This window comes from Sander lucioperca, chromosome 7, assembly GCF_008315115.2.
Source record: "Sander lucioperca isolate FBNREF2018 chromosome 7, SLUC_FBN_1.2, whole genome shotgun sequence".
NCBI classification, from domain to species: domain Eukaryota; kingdom Metazoa; phylum Chordata; class Actinopteri; order Perciformes; family Percidae; genus Sander; species Sander lucioperca.
In genome coordinates, this window is record NC_050179.1 from 9,099,391 (window position 1) to 9,124,800 (window position 25,410).

A 25,410-nucleotide genomic window follows, 5' to 3' on the forward strand; every position below is an offset into this window, starting at 1 on the left:
GTGAATGCGCCACACGAAACACAGATGTGTCGGGGTAATTTCTAAACCACAAGAGGTCCTCTGGTAACTACTAGTCCTGTGCGAATAGGGCTTATATAAAAAATGACAAGCTATAAATCAGGAGGATCTTTGGCATTATAGCCTGAAAACATGGCACAACCATTAACCTTTTATCGAAATGGTTGCCGAGTCAATTGAATAACTGGATTGCCATTTATAGATTTTTCTAAGACATGAGGCATGCAAAGAAGAAGACAAAAACAAAACCAGAAGTTTGTGTAAACTGTCAAATATGGTTGAAAGATACATTCAGTAGCAGCTGTGTTTGTCAGCAGAATAGATGTCCCTGGTCCAACTTGGCCCGACCTTCGTTCAACAATGTGTCTTCTAAGTGACTTTTCCTGTTGTGATGGTGTAGATAAGGGTTGGAATTTCAATCCTATGACGCAGTTTCACAAATAGTTTTCATCTAAGTTTTTTATTATATGTCTGGCACATTCATGCACTCAAAATGGAACAGCACCAATATACATGTAACTGGCCAGACTGGTTACCAGTGCTCTTTCAGGCAGTGGTGCCTAGTCCTGTGTCATTAGGGCTCAGTGGCCAGCAGATCAGACTGTGGTTGTACTGGGCAGCTTCCAGGTATTAATGTGTAACTGTGTGAATGTGACAGGTCGTCGTTGCAAATGAGAAATTGTTCTCAATCGGCTTACCTGGATAAATAAAGGTTTAAAAAAGGGCTGTATTCAACAAAAATCTTGGTCAACTGATATTCTACCTACTCTTCAACCAGATTGGTCGATGGGGAAAAAACATCTGCACGTTAGCTCTAGATCATCCACGGTGCACTGAGTGCACTCTACCTGGTAGCGTTGTGTGTTTTTCCACTAGTCCACTATATGTTTTTTATGCTTTGCAATGAGAGCGCTGCATATTCAAATGTTCAACTTTGGGTAAAAGTGAGTGCAGGGAGCGCAGTGACGAGCGCAGCTTTTTACCCAAAGTTGAACATTCTTCCACTCTCTGTGACCAGAAACAAACTCAAACCTGCAGTGCTCAGCACAGATGCCTCGTCTGCTGGTATTTGTAGCATCGTGTTAAAGGGGTGGTTCAGAATTTTGGACATAGGACCTCATTTCCAAGTTAGCCAGTGTGTTATTTATCAGTGGAGACAGTTTCAACACTTTTCATTCAGTCCTTCCAGTTGCAGAGTTCGCTGGTGCTAGGCTAGCACAAGTCAACAGTATCTGCTAGCCTGCCACTAAAAACAGTCTTACCCACTCCACAGTACACCCAAGACAAATAAATTATAACGCCAGACTATCGATGTAAATGTCTTGTTGTGTTGATAGAATAATGTTAGAAATAAAACTACCCTTGCATCTCAATGATCGCATTACATTTTGAGGGACTAGTTTCTCAGCAGCAGCGGAATTTTACTTTGCTCCGGTTAGTAGTACTGCGCACTACAGTCGGGACATCTAGTAGTAGCCTAGTACGTTGGTATTGAAGCATTGGATTGGAAACTAAGGACTAGGCAACATGGTGATTCAGTGTGCATTTAGAAATTGTAAAAATAAACGCTACAGATGGGCACCACAAAGTTTCCACAAATTTCCATTGGGAGATCCAGAAAGGAACCAACTGTGGCTTCTTGCTGCTGGCTTGGACATCAAGGCGGAGACTCTACTCAAGTGGCAAATGTGTAGTGATCATTTTAGACCAGACGACTTTGAAAGACCCCGCAATCTAAAGGACCACAAGCCACTGACAACGAATGCGGTTCCATCCGTCTTTCCAGATGCACCAACAGCTACTGATGAACAGGTAATAACTTTTGGTAGGCTACTCTAGCTAATAAAGCTAGCCCCTTTTATAACATTAGCCTAGCTTCTACTGATAGATTGAGACTGACAACATTAGTGGAGATAACATTACAGTTCAATGCATTGTGGAGAGCTAACAGTATAGCTACACTCTTGGTAGATACCTGGCTGGGCTAACCGCTAACTTTAGGCAATTGCTGACAGAAAAGTCATGTAAGCTTGGACGGTTTACATGCAAATTGCAGCGACAGGTAAATAAACTTGTGTGATTGTCATGGAAACTGGCTTTCTCAGTAGCCTAGGTAATATCACTCCGCTGCTGCTGTAGCCTATCCTACCAACTACAGGGAACAAAGTATAACTATTGCAATGCGATATAAGGATAGTTTTATTTCTAACATTATTCTATCAACACAGACATTTACATCGGTAGTCTGGCGTTATAATTTATTTGCCTCGGGTGTACTGGGTAAGACTGTTTTTAGTGGCAGGCTAGCAGATACTGTTGACTCGAGCTAGCCTAGCACCAGCAAACTCTGCAACTGGAAGGACTGGATGAAAAGTGTCAAACGGTCTCCACTGATAAATAACACCCTGGCTAACTTGGAAATGAGGTCCTATGTCCAAAATTCTGAACGACCCATTTAATATGCGGCGCTCCCATTCCAAAGCATTTACAACTCAAAGCCATTCAGCTATCCATTCACAGTGGAGGAGGGGTGGGACAAATACCAGTGTTTTCCCTAGGTTGACTGCTTTAGCCTTGTGATGGGACCAAATTCCGTTCTCAATTTAAAACCTTTTTTTAAATATTTATAGGTTATTTTTTAAAATCCACAGGAACCATGCTTCCATCGGCATGAATTAGAGTCACAGCACAGCACTTATTTAAAAAGAAAATGTCACTTGGTTCAGCCTTCCCTTCATCCAGAGAAAGTACTCTACCTTGTGCCGATCCAAACGGTGCCGATCGCAGAGTATGCAGGTTTCCTTCCAAGAAACTATATCAGTGGACTTCACTAATAAATTGATTGTTCTTCCTCTCATTCTGAAGAGTTTATCATTTTCATGAATGACAACCAGGCTGGATACACTTTTATGCTGTATAATACCTTGTCCAAATTCTGTAGTTGTGATTAAGAAACTTAAGAAAACATGAGCATACCGGAAAAGATTAAAGCCCCTTTACCACTGGACAAAAAAACCCTAACATCTGGCTTTTGTCTTTACCAGGACAGATGACTATAGTAGTTACAGGTATTTATTGGCTCCAGCTCCAATCTGCAGTGATATAAACATAGACACCCGGGTGGACACACAAATGTTCCTCCCTTTTCCGGCGCAATGCTTTGACTCTTTGGCACCTCTGCCACAAATTCCGTCCATCTCAGCACTCTAACATCATTCCAAATTAGTCCGCACAGAGTTTGAAAGAAATAATTAATAAGTAACAGATATAAAAAAGATACCAATGGGAAAAGGAGTTTGTCGCCAATTTTTAGCGGGTTCCCCTGTGTATAATAAACCTGCATGCGTATCTGTCTGTCTGCAGCTAAACTCGCATACTCCTGGACCCATCTGCCTAATATTGCTTCTGTGAAAATATGAGCGTATGCTTAAGGACCTCTCGTAGTGTGGTTATTCACAATTATCGAAAAACCTAGTTTTGACTGCTCTGTTCTATACCGCTATTGACTGCTGACGCCTTACTCCTCTTAACTGGCCAGTAGGGGCCGCCAGTGATCAACAACTTCTTCAGTAGCAAAAGGTCTGTTGCAGGCCACATTTTCACCTTTGTCTTGGAAAATGGGGGGCGGCTGTTTTGACGTGTGTGCTTCGGCAGTGGTGTATTTTGGCCTTAAAGGAGCAGGGAGGGACATTTGAGTGAGAAAGAGGGGAGAGGGACACACCTGGCGGAGATCTGCACTCTACTGCATGCAGTAGACAACATACTCTATTATTGTACATATGAAGTAGTGCTTGAAGTAGTAATAAATCACACCTCCTGAAGGACAGAAAACCGAGCACCCTGTTTTGCAAAATGGTTTAAGCTCAAGGTAAAATATAATGTTGCCGCCAGTGAGGCCAACCAAGCCCTGCATACAACACTCACACTTACCCACACATACACACTTATTATGTTAGGTTATGTTATGTTATGTCTGTTGATGTGTCAGATTCACATTTCCTTTTGCTTGGCACTGCTAGAAAAAAAAATCCCCTTCCTGCTCTAATGTGACACCTTTGACACACAACTTCCTTTCCAACATGGCACGGCAGATGACACTACGGAGAGATGATGTATTTGTTTCATATAAGGATTGCATGGTCATCACTATTTTTGTGTTTAAACAATATTGGTTATTCTTACATAAAGAATGTGCTTACTGTTCTGAATAAATGTTTAGTATGTTATCCTGCATGCTTACTTTTTGGCAATTTTATGGCAGGTCTGTATATGTTACATCTTTAGGCCAGGGCAATAAGTCAATATTGTAGTATATCTTGATATGATCATATTGTGTTGTTGTTTTACAAAATTGTATTTACAATTCTTCTTAATTTGTAATTAAAAGATCACAAACTGATTTATTAAAGTGTGTAAGCTTTAAATCACAATTACAATTTAAAAAAAACTATTAAAAATAATTGAAAAAGTTGTTTAAAATTGTTACATTAACTTTTTGCTTGATCAAATGCAGTGGAGATAATTAAATGCATTGAACATGCAATTGTCATTTTGCTAACATTTGCCATATTTAAATTAATATTTAAAACATGTTTATTAATACAATTGTTTTTACAGCTATATTGCCCAGCCTCAATAGTGTTTTACATCTGTTGATGTTTTATTTGGATGATTGCTGGTTCTGACAGGATTTCTGACATTAATGAGGCAGAGAAATGAGCAACTTCTTGCTATTGAAAAGTTTAATTTTCTTCTAAATAGATTAAAATCATGCAATCACAAACAGACTCTTACAGAGGGAATAAACTGAAGCTAATAGGGCCAGTAGACGTATGCAACCTTTTCCCCGATTAGATATTAACCCTCATCATGCTTGATCATCAGCCATCCTGTGCAAGCATTGATGTGCCACTGGCTAAGGTTGATTCCCTCATTTGTTTCTATGTAAACTCAGCAGAGCCCTCATGGCATTTGTGGTGCTCAGTAAAAACCAGATTAGCAAGATGTGTCAGTGTAATCGCACCAAGAGGCAGGTTTGGCATAAGTGAGGAAGAGTTAACAATATAGAGTGTGACAAACATTGGCAGTAATGACAGAAAACCCTTTTCTGGACATAAGTTGAAAATATCAAAAGTTGCAGCCTACCTATGGAAATATTCAGAGCAATCATCAAGTACATGAACCCAAACACATTATTCAGCAACAGTTTTATTCACTGGCCATGGCCTTCTGTTTTCCCTCTGTGAAAGTGAAAAACGATCCAATTAGTTTCAAGGCGTCACAGATTGCTGCTGTGGGCCAATGAGCAAATTCTGGCCACGATTTAAGTGACACGCTGTCTGACCTTTTTCTAGTAGTCTAATATGGCTTGAATGCATTTGGGCTGATTTACCTACATAACACTTGCCTTATGCACACACACACACACACACACACACAGTTGTTGTGAAGAGCTGTTTGGGGAAAAATATTCTGGCGCAAGCTTTGGTCCAGACAGTTGAAACTAGTACCCACTGACAAAGACTTTACTTAGCGTGTCTGCCTACTTGTAAAGTGGGCTGCATGCCACCTGCTGAACGAGGACATAACATTTCCAAGAAGAGATGTAATGGCTTCTGAGAGGAAATGAGTGGAATACATTGCTGTCCACCAACAAAGACTACTACTCCTGTGTTACCTGTGAAAGCATGTGTTAAATGGCTTGCTATTTTGAACAATGTCTTGTATTTTCTGCAGACAAGAGAAGGTTGAAGTTTTAGTGAGAATCTAATATGCAATGTTCCAAGTATTGATTTTCTGTCACAAAGAACCTTTATTATTTGCACTCTGTCTGCAGTGTGGGAGAATGATGGGAAAACCAATCTGAATAGTAACAAGAATGGAATGTGCCTGTGTTGGTCTGGATGCAGCTGTGTGTAATGCACTGTTTGTGGAAGGTGCTCTGCTTACTGATGGGAGGAATTGATTTTGGGGGGATATGTTTCTGTCATTGCGTCAGAGCTGAGTAACAGAAACATTGACAGTCTGCTGAAATTAATCAATTTGTTGGGACTCATAAGAGAAGACATTCTAACCCTGACATACGGCAATACATTCATTTAAATATATGTTTTTGCACAATTTGTAAAATGTGTAAGTAATCAATCGATAAGCTACCTATTAAGCTATCTTGAGTCATAATGAGGGCTGGGTATCAAACTTTTTGAGACCAAATTGTGTCTGTAATATTGTGTCTGTTTGAGAGTCTGCTGTCTGTCTGAACATGGTTTAAGGCTTGTTTACTTTCCAGATATTTCCTGATTTATGTTGCTAACTAAAGACTATATTTTGTTTAGGCAAGGTTCCACACACAACAATGATGCACTGAGCAGTTTGGTGTAATTTAATAAACAAAGGGAAAAAGGATTAAAACATGTTTATATCCCCCTAACTAAGGCATGTAAATGTTTTGGTTCAGTATCGGCACCAAAATTAACAAACACTTAACAAACAGCACTAACAACAACTGATAACTAGCTACTGGTTTGGTCATGATTAGGTCTGTGGAGTCTGCCAGTTCTGAGTCAGTAGATCAATGATATAGAAGTGGTTCAGTTGAGCCGATTTCAAACATTGAGCAAAGTAGACAATCACAATTAGCAGCACGACACACCTGCTGCAGCAGCTGATACCTTTCTGTCTCTGAACCCATGAAAATTGACATCACAGACGATTTAGTTGACCCAGCCAAAGTCATTACTGGCTTTGTTGCTTGTGAAGTCTGAGGGAGGTAACGCATTCATAATAATTGCTGTCCCGTTTGTTTTTGATCTTTTCTTCATTGCTCCTGTAGTGTGAGCTGTAGAACAAGGTGATTTGTTACACTGGCCAACCGGCAAATGAAATGGCAACATCATCAATCCTGGTTGCTCTTGGAACACACATCTTTAAATTCAGTCAGTTAAAAGTAAGTCAGTAAGTAAGTAACAATCAGAGTTGGAAATTGTAAACTGTGTTTAAATGTGTGTCGTCGCTACGTTAGAATGTAACCTACAGGTTTTTTTTTTGTAAATGCAGATCACTTTGTTTGTTAAGTTTACACAGTCACTTATCATGTAGAGAGTGAGAACACATTGGTGCCAAATCTTGGTCTTGGTCTAGTGTGCTTCTGGCCTTTATAATACTGGAAGCGCTGACCAGCACAGACGCACACTAATGTTGATGTTGTTGGCTGTATCTGTGGAACCCTCTTGTCGGCTCATTTGAACTTTATAGGCAATATAAGGGTGCTTATTGCTGTGTAAACCCAAGGACGTGTGTGTATCTATTACTGCTATTGTGTCTGGAATGATGAGCATATGATTACCAGTAAATGACAAGCTTTCTTAAACATGTTGGGGAGAGGAAGTTAGATGATAGACGATAAAAATGCAAAAATGTAATGAAATGAACTACAATGTTACTAGATGACAATATAAATGACAACATGTTTGATATTTTAAGGATCTCTTTTTGACCTTTACCTAGCAATTACTTCCATGTCGTGAAGAGAGCCTTTAGTGACGCAGGTTGAGCCCTCTTCATCATCCAGCAGGGCTGCCTAGCAACCAGGTAGTGCTTCAACAAGCAAGACAAGCTGTGCAAGGAGGGTACAAGTGGAAGGCTTGAAATAGTCATATTGTGTGACACCTCGGGAATGAATCATCTATGCAATTAACATTGTTTTGTTTATTGTGAAAGAGACACTTATTTGGACTAACACAAAAAAGCAGTTGTCCTTGGTAGCACATATTGAAGTATTTCACGTATTAAGTATTGCATTACTTCAGAATTCATTAAGAGAAGGTATTTCCATCCTGTTGCTGTTCAGTCGGGGGGCTCCAGGAGGTGGGCAGCCAGAAAGCTGTTTGTTGCTTTAACACTCACTCATTGACAGGGAGAGAAAGTAATTGTCCCCAGCCCTGTGGGTTTCTCTAAGAACACAGAAACATGTCTGCTCCACTTTTACAAATTGCAGATTATCACATTACCTTTCTAGTTATTCAGCACAATGGTCAACGAGATCATATAAGCAGAAGAATACAAACAGAAAAGTTAGAAATATGGCATACACAGTGTTTCCTCTAGGATTTTTTTTTTTTTACTCAAAAGCATCATATGTCTTACAATTACATTCCAGGATACTTTTTTTCACAAACGAGTCTTATTGCAGTCTTTGGACCAGAATAGAATCTGTTTTACTACTGATACTACCAGATACATAACATATTTTGAAATGTGCATCTCAGATCACATTTTGACTCACGCTGACCACTACTTTGTCATTACTAAACGTGCCAAAATATGAACAATAACGTTGCCGTCAGTGGGCTTAATTGCTAGCCAACCACCACTATAGAAAAATCCAGCACAGAGACGGCACCTTAGCATACATCTAGAAACAGGTGATTTAACGTCACTGCTCATTTTACATACAGTTTAGCAACAAAACAATATGCTGAGGGAACATTACTATGTTTTTTTCATGTTGGTTTTGAGTGCTATGCATCCCCACAGTTGGTGAATACAGCGTGTCGCATGAATACGTCTCTCTAAGGGCCTCAGGGAGGGTATGCTGTATATTGATATTCAAATACTCAAAGCACTATACATATTTTTTTAGCGTAGGAAATGTAAACAAAAGCATGTTGGTTCTCTACCAACCTCACTCTCTTTTTTTAACTGTATGCAGTGTTTCCATATACAGTATATATATTAGGGGTGCACGATTCAGAAAATGTCACAATTTGATTTAATATAACGATTCTTAGGCTCAAGATTCAATTCAAAATCGATTTTCGATTCAAAAACGATTCGATTTAAAAAAAACGATTCTCAATTAAAAAAAAAGATTCACAGTATGTAAATGTAGTTACTTTTCCCATGTGATTGCAGTAGACATACAAAAAAAAAATTAAAAATATGAATCGATTTTTGGAATTCTATGAATCAATTTTGAATCGGTAGAGCTTGAATCGCAATATAAGATCAAGCTCTACCGATTCAAAATTGATTCATAGAATTCCAAAAATCGATTCATATTTTTAAATAAAAAAAAAAAAAAACTACTGCTACTACAATCACATGGGAAAAGTGTGTGTGTGTGTATATATATATATATATATATATACAGTGAGGAAAATAAGTATTTGAACACCCTGCTATTTTGCAAGTTCTCCCACTTAGAAATCATGAAGGGGTCTGAAATTGTCATCGTAGGTGCATGTCCACTGTGAGAGACATAATCTAAAAAAGAAAATCCAGAAATCACAATGTATGATTTTTTAACTATTTATTTGTATGATACAGCTGCAAATAAGTATTTGAACACCTGTCTATCAGCTAGAATTCTGACCCTCAAAAACCTGTTAGTCTGCCTTTAAAATGTCCACCTCCACTCCATTTATTATCCTAAATTCGATGCACCTGTTTGAGGTCGTTAGCTGCATAAAGACACCTGTCCACCCCATACAATCAGTAAGAATCCAACTACTAACATGGCCAAGACCAAAGAGCTGTCCAAAGACTCTAGAGACAAAATTGTACACCTCCACAAGGCTGGAAAGGGCTATGGGGAAATTGCCAAGCAGCTTGGTGAAAAAAGGTCCACTGTTGGAGCAATCATTAGAAAATGGAAGAAGCTAAACTTGACTGTCAATCTCCCTCGGACTGGGGCTCCATGCAAGATCTCACCTCGTGGGGTCTCAATGATCCTAAGAAAGGTGAGAAATCAGCCCAGAACTACACGGGAGGAGCTGGTCAATGACCTGAAAAGAGCTGGGACCACCGTTTCCAAGGTTACTGTTGGTAATACACTAAGACGTCATGGTTTGAAATCATGCATGGCACGGAAGGTTCCCCTGCTTAAACCAGCACATGTCAAGGCCCGTCTTAAGTTCGCCAATGACTATTTGGATGATCCAGAGGAGTCATGGGAGAAAGTCATGTGGTCAGATAAGACCAAAATAGAACTTTTTGGTCATAATTCCACTAACCGTGTTTGGAGGAAGAAGAATGATGAGTACCATCCCAAGAACACCATCCCTACTGTGAAGCATGGGGGTGGTAGCATCATGCTTTGGGGGTGTTTTTCTGCACATGTGACAGGGCGACTGCACTGTATTAAAGAGAGGATGACCGGGGCCATGTATTGCGAGATTTTGGGGAACAACCTTCCCTCAGTTAGAGCATTGAAGATGGGTCGAGGCTGGGTCTTCCAACATGACAATGACCCGAAGCACACAGCCAGGATAACCAAGGAGTGGCTCTGTAAGAAGCATATCAAGGTTCTGGCGTGGCCTAGCCAGTCTCCAGACCTAAACCCAATAGAGAATCTTTGGAGGGAGCTCAAACTCCGTGTTTCTCAGCGACAGCCCAGAAACCTGACTGATCTAGAGAAGATCTGTGTGGAGGAGTGGGCCAAAATCCCTCCTGCAGTGTGTGCAAACCTGGTGAAAAACTACAGGAAACGTTTGACCTCTGTAATTGCAAACAAAGGCTACTGTACCAAATATTAACATTGATTTTCTCAGGTGTTCAAATACTTATTTGCAGCTGTATCATACAAATAAATAGTTAAAAAATCATACATTGTGATTTCTGGATTTTCTTTTTTAGATTATGTCTCTCACAGTGGACATGCACCTACGATGACAATTTCAGACCCCTCCATGATTTCTAAGTGGGAGAACTTGCAAAATAGCAGGGTGTTCAAATACTTATTTTCCTCACTGTGTGTGTGTGTGTATATATATATATATATATATATATATATATATATATATATATATATATATATATATATATATATATATATATATATAATATACACTTTTCCCATGTGATTGTAGTAGCAGTAGTTGTTTTTTTTTTTTTATTTAAAAATATGAATCGATTTTTGGAATTCTATGAATCAATTTTGAATCGGTAGAGCTTGATCTTATATTGCGATTCAAGCTCTACCGATTCAAAATTGATTCATAGAATTCCAAAAATCGATTCATATTTTAAATTTTTTTTTTTTTGTATGTCTACTGCAATCACATGGGAAAAGTAACTACATTTACATACTGTGAATCTTTTTTTTAATTGAGAATCGTTTTTTTTAAATCGAATCGTTTTTGAATCGAAAATCGATTTTGAATTGAATCTTGAGCCTAAGAATCGTTATATTAAATCGAATTGTGACATTTTCTGAATCGTGCACCCCTAATATATATACTGTATATGGAAACACTGCATACAGTTAAAAAAAGAGAGTGAGGTTGGTAGAGAACCAACATACTTTTGCTTACATTTCCTACGCTAAAAAAAATATGTATAGTGCTTTGAGTATTTGAATATCAATATACAGCATACCCTCCCTGAGGCCCAGATTTCATGTCAGAAACACAGACCAAGTAGTAAGCAGTGCTCTCCTTAATCTCTTAAACTAAACCTACTGTATGCCTCAACAGCCCCAAGATTTATGTGCAGTGCTTTCTTCATAGTTTGTTTCTCTTAATCATTCCTAAAAAGGGGAGGAAAATATCCTTTTATCTACAGGCCACAGTGGGTTGTAAGTCTGACAATATACCTGTCAAACTGGAATTGATAGTAGAATACAATCTCTAAATGATTGTTAGTTTTAAAACCAACATTTTGATCCTATTTTTAACCCCAACGCCAGGGATCTACACAACAATAACCTATTTTGTTGAGTATGAAACTGAAAAGTGCCTATTTTTGATATCGACATTTATAAACTCCAATCTCTAACCACCTACTGTGATTTCAAAATGTCACCACCCGTTGCAATGTACTTATTAAACAGCTACTCTGATTTCTCAGCTTTACCAAAAGATGCACTTATAGATACAAAACAACTCCATACCCATAATAATAATAATTCTGTTATTCTTCCAAGCACAATTAATTTCACAGCACTTTAAAAAAGGCTCCACTGTATCTTTTACTGTGTGCATTTTAAGCAAGTAATAATTCTGGTTGTAGTACAGCATTCTTGGGTGCACACAGAGTTTTATTCATTAAAACCATTTGTTGTGCGTCATTAAAACCTGCCTCGTGATCATTTAATTAGTCTCGGCTAACAGTTACCCTGGACAACAAGTGTTAGACATCTGGTATTTCCAGCTACCTGTGACTCCACTCAACTTAATTTCTTCTGACTTAACTCTGTACACACTGCATACTTAGTTATGAGTTCATTAGGTACAAGTAGCTAAAACCAATGCAGTCTATTACAAAAGTCCTGCAATAAATCCTACCGTTCATGTATAATGTTATAATGTTAATTTTTTGTTTTAAACTTTTTTAGAGAGGTGTCTATTCAACTGTATGATCATTTTGATGGTTGCAGTTTGCGGTGCCGTTGAATTGTAGTATGTTATACTGACGTGTTTTATTATTTTGTCCACCCTATTTATATCAATTATATATAATCTCTCTGTATAATGCAATATAGTTCAAGCACCACAAACAACAGCCTCTAAAATGATCATACAGTTGAATTTTTATGATTATGAAATTTCATAGCTTTCTTCAGCTTTGTCACAATTTGAAATCCTCTGTGAAAGTTTTGCAGCTTTAGTTTACAATAATATAAAAAGCTTCTGTGTTCTAACCTGTGCAATTGTAATTACCACATATCTTAAAATCATAGTGACAGTGCAATAATATGCAGCTGCAGAGGTGAGGACATAACCCTAACTGTTAGTTACTGCCCACCAGCAATAATAATAATTACATATAAGTAGTAATAATTACTGGTTGGCTGTTTCTCAGTACAGCAGAGCTTTAAAGCTTTGCGTCAGCTTTTGCTGGTGTGTATGTTTTGAAGGTGGGACCTCATTCTCGTCTCCTTTTCCCCATGTGTGATGGATCCCTGCTGAGCTCTGATGATTTTGCTCCTTGGAGGAGATCATTCACCTCCCAGCTGCGCGTGTGCACTAAGTGTCAGCTCTGCTTTACCTCACCACGTCTCAGCTGCTGCTGCGTTGGCTGCACAGTGAGCCTGCTGTGTCAAAAAGGTTCCATAGATAGAAACACCAAACAATCACTGGCAGGCCTCAGTGATTTCATACCACTAGAGCCTCCCCCCACCACCTACTTTCTACAGAGAAGCTGTTACTAGAGACTGTTGCATCATGGGTTGTTGGTAGCCTTAATGTTACTAGGATGGCGAGTAGGGCTGCAACTAACGATTATTTTCATAGTCGATTAATCTGTTCATTTTTTTTCTCAATTAATCGATTAGTTGTTTGGTCTCTAAAATGTCAGAAAATGTGGATCAGTGTTTCACAAAAGCCCAAGATGACGTCCTCAAATGTCTTGTTTTGTCCACAACTCAAAGATATTCAGTTTACTGTCAGAGGAGAGAAGAAATTAGAAAATATTCACATTTAAGAAGCTGGAATAAAATTTTTGTTACTTTGGTCTTAAAAAATTGCTCAAACCGACTTACTGATTATCAAAATAGTTGGCGATTAATTTGAGAGTTGACAACTAATCGATTAATCTTTGCAGCTCTACTGGCGAGTTTCTTTAATTACATGTACAGTGTGTCTAAAAGTGTTTGGGTTAAGGTTCTTTTTTTAATTGATGGAGTAGTTGTAGGGCTGGGCAATATATCAATATTTTATCGAAATCGTGATATGAGACTAGATTTTGTCTTAGATTTTGGATATCATAATATTGTTATATGGTAAGTGTTGTCTTTTCCTAGTTTTAAAGGTTGCATTACAGTAAAGTGATGTAATTTTCTGAACTTACCAGACTGATCTAGCCATTCTATTATTTGCCTTTAACCACTTAATCATTATATCCACATTGTTGATGATTATTTATGTAAAATCTAATTGTGAAAATATTTTGTAAAAGCACCAATTGTCCGCCCTACAATATCGTCGCAATATCGACATGGAGGTATTTGGTAGAGATGCACCGATTGACAGGCTGGTGACTGGAATTGGCCGATTTTCACGTGATCGGCCGCGACCAGCCGGTCAGTCTGACATATGCTGATTTTATGCCGGTCAAATGCTGTAAATAAATAACATTGTAAAGGCTACCATACACAATGCATAGAAATTATATATAGGCTAGCAAATAATAACAATAAACCCACTATTAATTATATTATCTTTAATGTGTGTGAAGAAGATAACAAGTTTGCAATATGCAACACCTGCAAGGAAAAAGTAACATAACATTCCACTTTAGATGTGTGTGAATCTCCCACACCAGGAGTAATTTATATAGTTCTATTTTATAGCGATCGATTATCTGTTCAAAAAATGTTCTATGTAAAATGTTCTATTAAAGAAAAAAATTGAAAATAAATATTTGTGTATGCTGTAAAGTGGTTAGAATAAATGAAAACGGAATCGGCTAAAATCGGTATCAGCAGGTCAAACTCAATGAAAAATCGGAATCGACCTAGAAAATTGTAATCGGTGCATTACTAGTATTTGTCCAATAATATTGTGATATCTGATATTCTCCATTTCGCTCAGCTCTAAGTAGTTGTAGTGCAAGGAGGAGGAGGGATGGAGGGCTGCCTCTACTGAGACACAGCTGGACTGCTGTTGTGTGAGCAGTCCTTATCCACAATCACTACAGCTGAGTTCATAGGACAATGAAACTGTTGTTCAGAAATGCACCTTCTTGATTGATATCTCACTTAATAAGCAGGGCAGTCATGTAGCATTCAATTGTCATTCCTAAAATTTTTAAACTAGATTGCAATGTTGAAAACCTTACCCTAACAGATGTGGTAGTAACATCTCATTACAGTGATAATGGCTACTGGAATACTCAGCTTTGTAAGTAATATATAATTGTGATTCCCAAAAGATCTTCAGTAAACACTCCAGGAACTCTCTTACATAATCGCGTTGGAGCAAATCAGCCGACAAGAGGGTAATTTCCAATTTCCCTTGCTGCTGTGTGATGTAATAACTAAAAATTAGGCAGGTGAACTCCAAATCCCAGGAATCATTAGGACTAGTTAATTCCGTGGGACTGTCCCTAGATGATTTAACAACATTAATCTGTTCAGCTCAGCACAATGATCCATTGAGAGCAACTGAAAGCAGTTTTCTCCTCAGACTGACTGCATGTACAGATCTTCTCTGTGTTGTATAGAGTACGGTTTCCATGGTATGCATTGGTGGCCTGTTCTGACTGAAGAGAGGAATTCACTGACTTCACCATTGTCCTTTGTTTATCACCAGTCATAAACACTGCTTTCTGTGTTCATCTGTGTTCTCTGCCCGTTTGTCACAACTGAACCTCACTTGTAATTTCCACCTCATCAGAGACAGCATCTGTTACGCAGGGAAACCATTATTTTAGGTGATTTTAAAGAAAATAATCTGTTTTAACACCCCTGGATGGCTGGATACATCTACAGGGACAATGTCTCCTCTTACACGATATGATGTGCAGATCGCTGTTACCAGCCTACCCTCGACTGAGCTGTACTGATGTCACGGCCAACTGAATTTGTCAAATGTGTAATCACATAGGCCACATGAAGAGAAAAGACAGAATCTGAGACTTGTCATGTGTCAGTAGTTTTGGTGCCCCTGCGTAACATGAGGTTTTAGGGTTTTTGTCTCTAGCAGACACAGGAGGTTGCAACAATGTTTTGACACCTGCACAATCTAATATTTATTACAGTATAATTGCAACAAATGTTTTCAGTGTTCATTTGTTCTGATTGTGTCAGATGGGTGTTGATTGATGGTAAAATTTGGGGCTACATTTGCCGACGTATTGTAAATCCTGTTATGTCCCACTCTTGTGGGTAGACAAATTAACAAGAACATTTACTACTTACTTATACAGTACACACCATGATAGGGGTGTAGGATATAACAGCCCATGTGTCAACTCCTTGTATGAAACCTTACCGTGTTGTAATCTACTCCTCTTAGCAGTGCTTGGTTGGAGCTGTAATGACTTTGTTAAAGCTATAATGAGGTTAATTCTTCCCTGGCAGTCTTAATTGACTGTTAATACGTACCCGCACAGAATAAAAGCCTTCCTTTAGTGCGCTGGAACATCAAATTAGTCGGCACCAAGTTTGAAATGGAGACTAAATAAGTAACAGATATTTAAAAAAAAAAAAAAAGAAGTAACCACTGTAATATTTGCACTGGCCTCTGTGTTGCTCTCTACTGTTTACTAACCTGATATTGTAAGAGTAGCATATCCCTTTTGAGGTGTGTGTGTGTGTGTGTGTGTGTGTGTGTGTGTGTGTGTGTGGGTGTGTGTGTGTGGTGGAGCAAGTGATGCAAAGCAATCAGTCTGTGCAGAGGAGAGTTTAAGTTTATTAGCGAAGATATTAAGTGTATGTACAGCAGTTTTGTGCACTGTATTGCAAAGCTGTAGCAGAAGAAGTTAAAGTGGCCATATTATGCTCATTTTCAGGTTCATAATTGTATTTTGAGGTTGTACCTGAATATGTTTACATGGTTTAATTTTTAAAAAACACCATATTTTTGTTGTACTGCACATTGCTGCAAATCATCTTTTCACCCTGTGTGTTCAGGTCTCTGTTTTAGCTACAGAGTGAGGCATCGCACTTCTATCCCATCTTTGTTGGGAGGCGCACATGCGCAGTACCTAGGTAAGGATCACATCATCTAGCTAGCTGTTTGTTTCTACAACTTCAGTAGTACAAGGCAGGATTAGCCGGGAGACTTCTTCTAAACAAGGGCACACTTCCAACTTTGCGTGAAATACCTGCAGAACAGGGACATGTAAGTAGTTCTTTTGTAGATTATGGTGAACTAGTGTGTGTTGTAGCAGTGTTTTGCCATTCAGAACGAGCTAGCATGCTAGCGCTAGCATGCTACGGTTAGCCACCTCGTTTCAGCTAGTGACATAAAAAGCCCTGCCGATTTTGAACAGCTCACCCAGAGACTGAAGGCAGGACACATTCAGAAACCCGTATCTCTCTCAAAACAGCATGGATGTTTTTTTTTTTCAAGTTTGTATGCGTGTGGAAGCACCAGAGACCCCCAACAACACCCCAAATCCCAGAAAAAAGTGATTTCTTTCATAATATGGGCACTTTAACTACACCTTTTTTCCGGCACATTCGTGATTTCATATCACCAGAAAAAAAACAGAAAAGCATAGTCTATTGGCTATTTTTAGCAGGTTTACCGGTGTTTAAAAAACCTGCATAAATCCGCAAAGTTTTGGTGGAAAAAGGGTGTAAGTTGGTATTCAGCGTTTACCGTTGAATCGGGTAGACTGCACTACTGCATTGGTGCCTCTTCACACCTTTTGATATTTAGATAAAATGTGTAGAAATATTGTGGAGTGTATGTATACAATGAATTTATTAACTGCTTTAAAATAACATCAAATAAATGTTTAATTTGTTACCAAGGTTAGGCAAAGGCTAGCTTATTGCTTAATAAAAAGAAACTCTTGATGTAGATATTGCTTAGGACTGTAACTAGACTTTAGAGACACTACCATTGACTATCCATTTAACAATTTGGCTACAATTTAGCACACTGACCTTTACATGGTCCTGTCATTTACTAGGTTTCAACCTAGTCTTGTTTCCTCATCAGTTTTAAGCATTGTGAGGCATAATTGTATTTCATTGCAGCTGTCATAGAGCACAGCAACAAGGCGAGTGAATCAAAAAGCAGATCTTGTAAGCATTTCCTGCAGGAATCCTGCATTTATTGGCTGCAACCAGGAGACATTTGAAGCTGTGGTGGAGAGGAGGTCACTGAACAAACTGTTATCTATCATGGATAACCCCGACCACCCTCTCCACCCCACACTGGTCCAACAGAGGAGCACCTTCTCTAAGAGACTCTGACAGCTTCGATGTCGCACTGACCGCTACAGGAAATCATTCCTACCACAGGCAATAAAACATTTTAACACTTCATCTCTGAGTGTGAGATAAGACTCATATACATCACAACTACACTGAATGCACCTTGACCAACCTTGCACAATCATTACTAGGGCTGAACGATTTTTGAAAATAATGTAATTGCGATTTTTTCCCCAAATATTGTGATTTCGATTCGATTATTTTTTTAAGCTCTTTGTCTTCTGTATTATTCAACAAAGACAAACAATAAATCATTTTATAGTATGAACAACACACAATTACACACTACACAGTTAAAAAAGTAAAAATATAGTATATACACACACACACACACACACACAACAGTGTATTTTTTTTTTTTTACAGTCTACAGAGAGGAGCTGCCTCCAGCCCCTCCCCCTCGTGAAGTTGCGTGCTGCCGTGTGCACTTGCTCAGAGAGGCTATCGTTGCGTTAGCTAGTTGCTGGTGTTCTTGCCGTGGGATTAACTGTACTAATAAAACCGTTGAAAAACCCGGCCACGCTGCTGTGAAAGCTCCCCGAACGTCATTTATCAGAGTCTGGTTGTTACCCCTCTCAGTGGCAGCTCCTCCACTCCATATCTTTATAACGGAGCTAACCGCTAACCGGAGCTAACCGCTAATCAGAGCTAGTTGCCAACCGAGCCTTCAGTTCTGCGTGTCTGTATCCATTAACTGCACGTATGGACTCGAACCAGAATAAAACCCTTCATTTTATTAAAATGGCTGTAAAAGTTTTAAACTACAACTCAGAGTTGTTTGAATGACAGAAATCAGCTCAAGGTACAGTGTAGCGTTAGCATGCTAAGTTGATGCTTTCTCTGCGGAGTGCAGACTGATTTGCTCTTGCGAGTCATGTGACCAAATCGCAGCCTTTGCGATTAGGAAATCGCGTTTTAACATATCGCGATATTATCGCAAATGCAATTAATCGTTCAGCCCTAATCATTACCAGTGATACAGTTGTATATTTTTACTCCCCAACTTGCACATTAAGTTTTATCTATATATCGAAACAGTTGTACATTTTACATTTCATTTCCAAATTGTATATATTTTAAATATTGCTAGTGTATTATTCTGTTATTATTTCATGTATATATTTTTTTTACTCTGTACGTGTGCTGTGTGTCTGAAATTTTTGAGGCTGCAACAATGTTATTTCCCATTTTTTTGGGATCAATAAAAAATCTATCTATCTATCTATCTATCTATCTAGTGGGAGTGAATTAGTTTGTTACTGTTGAGTAGATATCTGATGTTGTTGTGGAAATGCTGAGCACTTACAGACTTCAAAGTGGAGTCCTACAGTTTCCCAGCTCGACCTGCCCTAGGGCATAGGACAGTCACGTTGGCCTGCGTCAAGGAAAATTCGTGCCTCAGTCTTCCCCAGTGAATGGAGATACAAGAATTAGATAACAAAAGTACACATTGTCATCAGAAGACTTTTTCAGCTACTTTCCCCACCAACTAACAAATCAGCTCAAGTGCTGATAACTTTTAGTTGCCACATAGAAATGATACAGTGGTAATGTGAAGACGGACAGACATCTTAACCACAAATGTCAACCTCATGGTGGCAATAAATGAGAAGTCAGAGCGTCACTAAAGCCAGCCTGATACAACGTCTGGGAACTTGGAATGTCTGTCCCCAAATTTGTGCCAATTCATCTTGTAGATGCAGAGATATTTCACTGGATAAGTGAAAAATCTGACCTGATGCTGAGGAAATGATTCATCATTTGGGCACCATGGATATACCAAATGTAATGGCAAAATGCTGCTAAAAAGTAATTATCCACAACCTCAGCAGCAGTGGAGGAGGCTGTTGCACCAGCAAGTCAACACAAACAAGCAACTCTTAACACTGTTTTTGAATCTTGATCTTATAGAGAGACACAAAGTCCCTCCCCTTCTGGTAGACCTTATTTCAGAAAGAATATGCACAGTAGTGAACGGGGAGAGACATACTTTTTTGATCCTGTTCGAATTGAGCCATGAATTACACATATGTTGTTTGTCAATTTCAAAGATTAAAGTTATACTGTGCTGAAGCTCCAGAATTCCTTAGGGCAATGAGAAATCCATATCATTAACACTAACCTTGAGCGGTAACACATTTACTAAGGTCAGTCAATTATTCTAAGTGGTCAAGGGACAGACATTAAATTGAGGATGAACTGGCAACACTTGTTTCTGGAGTCTGTGGAGATGCAAAGAAACTCCTGCTACTACATCTACTCCTGGCACTATACAATGCTGCTAGATATCCCAAACATGGTGGTTAGGGGATTTAGAGGCTACTGGGCAACTGTGTCTCATGTTATTTATGGAAAAGAGGAGGAGATAAGCTGTAGAGACTGCTTTCTTATTTTGAGTAACACATTTGTTCACAGTTGCACGTCCACAACCACACGCTGCTTTGTTCATATGATACAATAGTTTGTTATGGAACGTTTTTCTTGGCACTAACCAGAGATCTCTGATGTAGTTCGCACATTATGTAGTTCACACATTTCCCACAATATCTTCCTATGTTTAGCAGCTTTTTATTTCCACAGCACATGTTCTGTCACAAAACCCTGGCGAAGGAACAGAGACAATACTGTTTGTTACTCACATTTGATTATTATATTTGATATTACCTGTCTTTGTCTATCCCACTGGGAGGTAAATGCATTGATATTCTGCTTACATTAAACGTAATTTATATTCCAAGGTAAATTTATTCAATGCATCAAAGGCTAATTAGAAACAAAACTTTAGAGTAGCATAGTAAGTAGAGAGACCCCTCCTTCACCTGATTGAACAGAAATCCGCACAATATAATGTATAGCAACAATCTTACTGAAGTATTGTAGGGCACTTAGCCCAATTGCTTTAACACTGCAGGAACATTTTTGCTCTCACTGGGGAAAAAACATCTCTTCAGGTGTCTGATTTGGTCTAAAGGGCTCTAAGCCATTTACATCTGTACTATAATAACATCTCCTTGTCCTTTTGAACACCTATCTATTTTTACAGCATCTCAATACATGTTCTGTGAATGTTAAAATTTGACTCTGGGTTGCCTAAAATGGAAGTTGATCTGCTCTTAAATTCTGCTTTTCTTTATTCATTCTGTCCAGCTTACTCAATAATTCATCGTTTTACTCAATTCTTCACCATCTTCATGTTTTACCCCGCTTTTATCATCCAGGTGAGATGTGGTTTGGTTCACAACTCAAGTAAAGTTTGTTGCCATTCTGAAGGAGTGAGATTACGTACAGCTACAAGTTAGTCCCACATAAGTCTTTTAATGCTGACAAGAAGCCACTCATGAGGAAAGCATGTCTTCTCTCCAGTTGACTGAACACAGATCAAAGTCTCTTCATTTATCCTAAAATATCACCTACGACAGCAAGGAGAATGACAGCGGTGGCTCATCAAAGGTGCTTTCAATAATTAAGAAGCGATTGGTCCATTGGCAGTTGCTAGGCAACGGCATCAGCATTACTCTGCTACTGAAGGAGCATTGGTAAGGAGATTGGAATGGAGAGACAAGCAGTGTTGTTTTATGTTTGGAGAAATGTGTGATTACGGTCCATGCACTGAGGTGTGTCTTATTTACGGCTTTATCACAGATTTTGATGGTGGTGGAGGACACAATGCATTGCTATAGTTTTGCATCATTTAGAGTGATGCAAGTGGTCGCTTTTAAAATGCATTAAATGAGGAAGGATATGAAGGGAGACAGTTGGGCTGAAGAATATATCGTTTCATCAACTTTAGATTTAGATTTAACAATCTATGCATATGCAATTATCACATTAAAAAGGATACAATTTAATAAGCAAATTGGGTAAAGTTTGCTTTTTAGTGACTTATGTTAGTCTATTTCATCTAATAGGCTAATTAACATAATTTAGCCTGAAGCAAATGTCCCATCACAATCATGCTGAGAGTTCACTGACACGTGTCTCATCTATTTTCACATCAAACTTTACATTTAGTGAAGAAGATTTTTGCAAATTGAGCTGCCAAATTTTAAAACTGTAGACTGTTTGTATGGCCAAATTAGATAATGTCTTTAGAACATTGTAAAAGAAAATGCAAATATGCAATCTTATTTTTTTCCTGTAAGGTACTGCCCTTGCATACAGGCCTTTCATCAGATTTCCGTAAGCAATAGGTCTGCCTGCATTTTCTTTTTTACATCAATGTTGCCTCTTCTTGCTGTTACAGAACAGGGCAAGTCTAGTTCCTCATGCACTGTGTGGGAGTCCAAGTGGAGTGTTTGACAACAGAAGCCTGAACACATGCTGTGTAAGCTTCACTGACCGCTCCAAGCCTATGTACGCATGCCAATACAAGGGAATGTTGTTAATCTTTGCCATGTGTATCGCAGACAGAAATGTACTCAGATTAGCACACTTTCTAGTTCCCACCTCTCTCTTCCAGTCAAACGCAAAACAAAGAAGGAAGTGGGTGTGAGAAGAACAAAGTTTTAGGAAGATCTTATAATGTAATGCTGACTAAGTTTTGCTGCTGCATGGGTTTATTTACATTATCAATTAAAGGTCCTATGACATGCTGCTTTTTGGATGCTTTTATATAGGCCTCAGTGGTCCCCTAATAGTATCTGAAGTCTCTTTCCCGAAATTCAGCCTTGGTGCAGAATTACAGCCGCTAGAGCCAGTCCCACAATGAGCTTTTCTAAGTATGTGCCATTTCTGCGTCTGTAGCTTTAAATGCTATTGAGGAGGAGAGAGGGGGGGCAAGGTGGAGGGTGGTGGTGTGTCCTTGACCAACTGCCATGCTTCGCTCGTTAGCAAGCTATGATGTCTCTCTCTTTCTCAGTGTGTCATTTCAGTGCAAAATAATTAGGTTAAAAAACGATTTAATATACTGCAAATAGCCTACTAGTTTTTTATGTTTATTTATAATTCATTTAGGCGGACAAGGCTACCAAGTACTGCGCAGCTAATTAATCTTAACGTTGTTTTTGGGGGGGGGTTTTCGGCCCCCCCCCACCTCCCGCAGTCGATTTTTAGTAAAAATTTCAGGACTTCAGTCGACCAAGATTATCTTTGGTTGATTACAGCCCTACAGATTGGCTCATCTGAGCTTTCATTTTCTCAAAGGCAGAGCAGGATACCCAGGGCTCGGTTTACACCTATCGCCATTTCTAGCCACTGGGGGACAATAGGCTGGGGGAACTCATATGAATGTTAAAAAAACCTCATAAAGTGACATTTTCATGCTATGGGACCTTTAAGCTTGTTTGTATTTATCTCTATCATTTAGCCAAGGTGATATCTTCAATTGCACGAAGAGAAGCTGCAAATCATCACATTTGAGACACTTGCACCAGCAAGCTAGTAGTATTTTAGGGTTAGTTGATTAATCAGTTGGAAAGGTTATGATAAATTAAACAATGACAATTAACTGATCAACTAATTGTTTCAGCATACATTTCAATAGAACATCCAATTAAATTGTACAGCCTCAGAAATTAAAATATATTTATTTTTTATATTTTATTTATCTATAACTTTTATCTTTTTGACTGAGCTATCACTAAAATGGAATATATGCCACACAATTGGCTGCTAGGTTATTGTATTAGAGAGCTTTAGCATGTTAGTTGTTACTTTTTTTGCACTCTGTCTTATAGAGCCTAGCTGTACTGTTTGGCCTATGTAAGAAAACCAACAGTATTTACTGTATTATATTTACTTGAAGCCTACAATGCACCTCTAACTGTGATGACACACTTCCTTATTGGTGGTAAACTGAGCACTTTGTGGTGTTTCCTGGTAGCACTGATTGTTTTGTTTTTTCCTTTCCTGGTTGACAAAGCTCTCTGTTCTCCGTGTGGTATCCTCATCTTTGAGAGTGTAGTTCAATAACTCCTCTTGTTTTACTCCTAGAATTGGCCTGTGGAGTAGCCATCAATTTTTAGACAGACCACCCCATTCCGTGCGTGTGCACACATGTTTGTGCATGCCTTTTTTACCTCCAGTTGAACCATGGTGGAGGTAATACTATTGAGTCTTGATTTGACTATTGCTTGTCCCCATTGAATCCACAGGCACAATTCATTAACACTAATCAATAGGACCACAGCAGTGTGTCCTGCTATCACAGTTAGCAGCTAAAATAGGCAAAAATAAATGTTTGTTTGTCATTGACAATATTTCTAGTTCTATGCATTGAAGAAATTATTGTCTGGATGTACAGATCAGAAATGTGTTGATAATAATAGGCTATATTCATTAAACAAATTAAAAACCCCAAAGTCTAAGTTATTAATACTGGAGGACCATTACTATTAAAACAGACACAGGGAATTCCAGCAATCACAGCTTTATTGTTAAGGTTAGCAAACCTTCTGACTTATAAAGTGTAAGCAGAGTTCTTTCTTCACAAATTTATTGTTTGTGAAATACATATATGTATGTATGTATGTAGGTATGTATACATACATACATACATACATACATACATACATACATACATACATATAACAAATCTGGCTGGTTGTGCATCAGTGTAGCTTTAGTCTGTTTTAATTGTAACAGCATGTGGGGATAAAATAAGTCATGCTGAGAACTTCAAACAGGAAACTGCCAAACTGAAGAAAGTGAAAGAAATTAGATTGTTGGAATAAAGGCCACTGAGTATTCATTTCAAATAAGACATAAATGTATCTAAGGTTTGGGCATATTGCTGTGTAGTTTGTGTGTGTGTCTGTGTGTCTGTGTGTCTGTGTGTGCTCCCAGCAGACCTAGAGGACATCTGGCTCCTTCCTCCAGTCTGACTTAAGAGCAAGGTTTTATAGGTTGCCTGTATTTCAGACCAGTGTTATGTAATTGTGTTGCATCATGAGTCAAGTCCTCAAGGGGATTATTATACCTCTTCCTGCCTGTGCTGTAGAAAGATGTCTTCTTCAGATCGAGGGGTAATAACATAGGAGAAGCTCCACTGATGTTTCTTATATGAAATTAATGTCCCCCTCCACTCAAAAAATTAGTTTATGTTCCCTAAAATGTCTGACATTGACCATACTGAATTGTATCCGTGCAAGGTTTTTCACTAAAGAGGTGTTTTCACATTCCTCTCCTGAAAGGGGGAGGTCTGTGCACTTCTCTGAAATTTGAGATTCAAACGTATACCGGGCAAGATTAGGTATGGCACTAATTTGTAAACAAATCGCTCCCTAATATGCAAAAGCCAGCAAAGAAACCTGAAACCTCCAGCACAGAGCGGACTGTCAGTATAGAGAGTGAAAACACACTGTCATCGTAGCTTTGTCAGCCACTGCCAGTAACAAGCTTACACACATCAAACAAATAAAAGATGTTAACTACACTTAGCATTCTGATACGTCTGCTTCTCGCCGATTTTAGTGCACAACAGACTCCTCATCTGAGCCTGAATATAGTTGCAGACTGCCAGCTTGCGGAGCTCGGCAGCCAGGCCACCTGAGCAGACGGCCATG

At 38.7% G+C, this 25,410-nt stretch overlaps 1 protein-coding gene across 2 annotated transcripts in view; it reads left to right on the forward strand.

The window, feature by feature from the left end:
* The window catches only part of tp53i11b (tumor protein p53 inducible protein 11b), a 43,937-nt gene that overhangs the window by 7,187 nt on the left and 11,340 nt on the right, over positions 1 to 25,410 (forward strand). The gene's annotated exons all lie outside the window — the stretch shown is intronic.